Source organism: Phalacrocorax aristotelis, chromosome 16, assembly GCF_949628215.1.
Source record: "Phalacrocorax aristotelis chromosome 16, bGulAri2.1, whole genome shotgun sequence".
NCBI lineage: Eukaryota > Metazoa > Chordata > Aves > Suliformes > Phalacrocoracidae > Phalacrocorax > Phalacrocorax aristotelis.
The window spans coordinates 9,765,365-9,770,785 of record NC_134291.1 but is presented as its reverse complement, the minus strand read 5'-3'; positions in this window follow the sequence as shown (position 1 = coordinate 9,770,785).

The window sequence follows — 5,421 nt, the reverse complement described above, 5'->3', positions numbered from 1 at the left end:
TTTGTGGGGTTTTTTTTCCTTTTTTCTTTTTTCCCCTTTCTCCTTCCCCTGCCCTTGAAGGGTGGACTTTATAAAACCTTGTCCTCTATCTGAGAGAATACTGTCCACGTCTTCAGTTGGTGGAGCTTTAATGTCTCAGCTATATAGTTTCTTTGATTTGTCTTACAACTGTGCTGCCTCCATTAGAAGTATATTTCTGATTTTTATCAGAAGACAAAAGTGACTTCTGTGATATTTTTAAAGCAGAAACCCAAATGCATAGTCAACCATGAACTCTGTGTTTACTGTCAAGGACAAAATAGAGTAGGACAGGAAAGTCAATAGTTCAGTGTGTTGTTTGGGAGAGCTGATGCCTGTGTATTACGCTGACCTTCTAGAAAAGTGAGGCGAGAGGAGGTGAATGAGAAAGTTCTATCAACAGAAAATTAGAAAGCTCCCAATCTGGAAACTATTACACTCTGCTTAGAAAATTATTAATTTTCAAAAAGTTTTTGAAGAAAGGAGGGCTAATACTTTTCTGGGGAGGTATGCATGCTGATATATAAAATCTTATTTTCCCTGGGAAAGTGATCATGAGAGACCATCTCTATCTATATCCTCCTCCTACCAGGTAACTGGCGACCACAGAAATTAGATTCCCCCACATTAACTTGCTCTTAAGACTGGAGAAGTCCTGGTCTCTCAGCCTCTCTCTATTTCCTACCTGTTCAGTGGCCTTCTGCTAGTGGACTCGTTCCAGTATGTCATTGTTGGTCTTGTACTGGGAAGCTGGAACTGGACACAAAACGCAGTATGGTCTCACAAGTGCCAGTTTCTGAGTAGGGCTGTGGATAGTGCTTGTGGAAGGTTTGTCAGGGAGGTGAGCAGTATTTCCTACTGTTTTGGTGAGATGCCTCGTGGCATCCATGCTGCAGAAAATAAATGCATTCATGTTATGTAGAGCTTTGGAACGGGTGGCCTGAGCAAGCACGTTTCCCTGTCCCTGAATTTTTACAGTACTTGTAGCGAGCTCATGGTGCTGTGGAGCTATGGCATGTGAAAGCTGAAGAGTGCACGAGGTGTTCTCAAGAGTTGACAGATCACTTGTTTTGTAGTTTGTTTTTTTTTTCCTTTAGTTACAACATGCCTTGGTAGAGGGAGACCAGACTGTGATAGAAAATAAGAAGGAAGACCACTGTGACAGTGTAACTTAATCTGTGGGGATCTTTGCTCATCTGGGCCTGTCGGTCTTTTAACATCAAAGCAAGCAGGGAAAACCAGATATTTACATGCCTTGAGACTTCTTTGTGTTTCTAATAGGAAATTCTAACTTAGTAGATCTTAACGCTGCTGATTATTCCCACCACCACTCCTCAATGCCATTCTGAAAGGATATTTCAGGACTTCATTTCTCACAAGTTTATCTCAGACTGTGTACTGATGCTGAAGTGCCTTTAGAGAGACCAATGGCCCTGCGGCACTGCCTGGCACATCTCCGAGGCTGGAGTTCTGCAGAGAGTCTGCTATTTTAAATGAGTCTGTGGCTGTTGGCTCCAAAACACTTCTGAGTATCTGACACTACGTTCTGGATTTCCAGTTAGGATTCCCTCACCTTCCAGAAGTGCCCCCTCTTTAAGTATTATGTTAATGACACAGCTCCTCTGTGCCAAGTACGAGAGCGTTGTAACTGCTATTCCAATTATTCCGTTTGTTATATCTATTTATTATACAGTTTTCAAACCTGTCTGTATTGAGCCCATTGCCGTATTTTTCTGCAGGGGAGGCTGGTGTGGACACCTGGATCTCCCTGGAGCAGTTGGCCTCCGCTGTGGGATGGCCCACGCGTGCCGTGCGTGCCGGCCTAGGCCGTCCACACACATCGGCCAAACGGAGCGCTTTTCGGGCTCAGCAAATAGAATTGTTGGCTTTCTGTCAAGGGCTTGTTTGGCGAATATTTTCGTGTTAATTGTGCTCGTCGCCCACGCAGCGGAGAGGCCCTTCTGTGGGAGTACGGCCGGCCCTGGGCAGGCGGGCCTGCGGAGCCGCCGGGAGCGGCCGCCAGGGGGCGCGCTGCCGCCGAGCTGACAGGCCGCGGCTCCGCCCGGTACTGCCGCCAGAGCAGAGCGGGGTGGGGGACACCCACACACCGGTGGGGAGCGGCTTTGCTGTGTGAAACGGCCCGGTCAGCTCGGCCGGCCCTCGGAGCCCGGCGGGGGAGAGCCGCGGTGGTGCTCCCTGGGCCGTCCCGCACGGCCGCGGCCCGACCGCCCCGGAGGGAATCCCGTGTCCGGCCGGCAGCGCCCAGGCGGGGTCGTGTGCGGGGAGAGGAACGTCCCTGCCCCGGGCGCGGCTCTGCCCTCCCTCACGGCCGGGCCTCGGGGCTGCCGGCCTGCAGGTGCAGGCCACGGCAGATCGCCGCCTACCTTTACACCAGGTATAAACTAGGCCTTCTCCATTGGTTTAGAGGCAGGAATTTGCTTAGACTGAAAGCTGGGAAGAGAACACAAGTCCTGGTACCTAACTGCTGCTGCTGTCTTTGGGCAGTGGCTGGTGCCCTTTGTGAAAACCCGTGTAGCTGTGCCACTAGGTAACAGCTACGGTGTTCACTGTATCACTGCCCAAGACCTCCTGGGTCCTGTGTGGATTATAGTCACTGTGAGGGAAAAGCATTCTGCTCGTGGAGCACATGAAGACCAAACAGTTGAGCTAATGCTGTTGAGTGCTGGCTGGTGCAGCCCAGTCAACTCTGCTCCCTCGCACTTCCTTAACAGTGATTTGTTTTCTTTCCTCTGATCCTGTCAGTTTGCTAACAACTTCTTTCATTGCATTTTCCAAAACCAGACTCCATCTCCTCTTCCTCTTCAGTCCGATGTGGGAATTGCCTGGCCGTGGTATAAAGTCACTGCATGGACAAATATCTTGATTCATCTTCCTTGGAGACGCATCCTTCGCCCCTCAGCTTTGACCTCCTGTCTGAAAGCTTGTCAGTTCAGGATTAATTGTAAGCATGACTTGATTTTATGTTGGAAATTAACCTTGAGTTACTAATTGGTCTCCATTTCAAACAATTATTTTACTTTGGAATGAACCTACCAATGTGTGCTGTGATCCCATCAGGTGACAGTTAAAAAGGAACAGAGACATATTTATAAATACTGTATGGCTGGCCTGATACGAGAGCTCCCTCTTAAGACAACTACACAAAAAAGGATTAGGGGCAGATTTAATTCTTTCCCCAGCTATAACCAAAAAGACAATTAGAACTAGCTGCAACCAATAACAGTTACTGGGGCAGAAGAGGGTGTCAGGTGGAAAGACTAGAGTCTACTTTTTCAGTGCCAGAATTGAAAAAGTTCTAAGTATAACATGCGGAATAGGGAGGCTCAGGAGGGTAGTCTTTCAACACAGGTCAGAAATCAGAGGAGAGATTGAACCTTATTTTTTCCCCCCACAATTCCTTCCCTTCAGGAGGGAAAGTATCCATGAATCACGGAAAAACCAAAAGGCAGCACATGTAGTTTAATTCATAATGATCGTAAAAGGTGAGCTCATATTGTCCCAGCCACAAGGAATATCAGTGATACTGAAAGAGTCCTTTGGCACTGTTACCTTTTGGACACAGTTTAAATCCCAATCTCATACTATCTGTGGTCCTTAAAGATCTTTTGCCATTTTCATGAGTCTGAAAGAGTTAATCTGACTGGTCTGATCCAGTCCCAACTTTATGTGTGCTATCTAACTTCTGGCTAGAGTTGTGTCTGGGTGCAGTGTTTTTTACTTCAGAAGTTGCCTTCCAGGGCTGGCCGAGCTCTGGTGCAGTAACCAAGCAGGGTAGGTTGCTCCATTTAGTTCCAATTGTGAGAGCTGGGCAGTTTTGTAAAAACCCTTTGAGGTTACTTTGGGTGGAAAAAGGACCCATGAACAAACTGTTTTGATTTGCTCTAGGAGGCTTAACTAACAGATGTTGGCTGGGTCCCTACTTTGAGGGCTTCTTGTTGCATATTCATGAGCTGATCTTTTTAGCCACTTCCAATGCAGGAAGGATGTATATCTACATTTTGTCTGCAGGGTTAGGAATATAAAAGATTGCCTACTTGACTGAATGTGAAAATGGATTAGGGTTTATTATTTCAAGTTCTTTCTGTCCAGGTGTCTTCTGATGCCCTTCTGTGTTCTGTCTGCATCTGCTCTGTGGTAGCCCACAGTTCCCTAGTTTCTCTAGCAATTACTGTTTTCCAAGGTAGAGTCACTAGGGTATGCAATGGGGAGAAATGACAGTCTAAATTAAGAGGCTCTCACAGACTTGGAAGATGATAATTTGTCTGTAACAAAACTAACTCCTCATTAGAATACTGTTAATTTCCTTTCTGTGACAATTATAGCACAGCACTAGCTCATATGTGCAATGTGCAGAGATATTTCCCTGAAAAAAAAAAAATCATTTCCACTAGTGAAAAACATTCCTTAGAGGAGAAAAATGAACTTGTAATTTTGCAGCAGTTTTCCAGTTTAGTGGGAGTTTGGTGTTAAGGTAAGGTTTTGGGGTTCTCTGTCTCTCTCTCTGGCATTTATGTTAGACTTCACGGTTAGCATTTTCCCGCTAGCATCTGGAATCAGAGGTGATTCAGAGCGTTTGACATGGCAGTCCCCAACTGTGTGGAACCTGTTACCCCTGAAATGCAGCTCATTTATTCTCTCTTTATGTTAAAAAACTCACCTCCCACCTCCCTACAGACATCTCTAATGATTGCTGTTTCTTTCTATTGGCATAGCATATTTCTGCTTATCCATCTGTTTTGAAGTTTTGATGAGGTTTAGCTTTTTAATCAAAAAGAGATTGTTTTTATAATAGCTGTTTAGTGCCTGGAATATTTTGGCAGTGGTAGTGTTGTGCAAGTGAACTGGGTTAGTGTTTCTCAGAAGTGCTGTGTTTGGTAGCCTGTTCTTATGCTTTGGGAGAGCAGGCTGGACAGGCTTTAGACAAGTGAGAAGTGGATGCTCTGCTGAAGGAATCACCTTTAAACCTGAAGAATGTGTGCTCTGTTTAACTGATGATGACAGTTTTGCTCATTAAGGGGAGAGAAGCCCTCTTGTTCATCACTTGCACTGGAAGCCCCTGAGGACCTTTTATTTTGTTGTCATTTTACCACCTGAAGCCAGAGGTAGAAAAGTTCTCCGCTTCAGGTCCAAAGGTGTTTGGTTTACTTCTTGCACTTGCTTTAAAACTTTAGCTAGAATCTTCAAAATACTGAAGGGAACATTTCTTTAAAAACTATCTTTTGGCTAGGATTGTGATCATCTGGGCTCAGAACCATGAACAGAGGGAAGTTTTTTACCTTAGCCCTCCTTGAAGATACCAGATTCCTTTCTAACATTTGTTCAGTATGGGGTATCTAGGCAGTACTACAGGATAAGGTTATCATCTTAACGCTTTCATTTGTT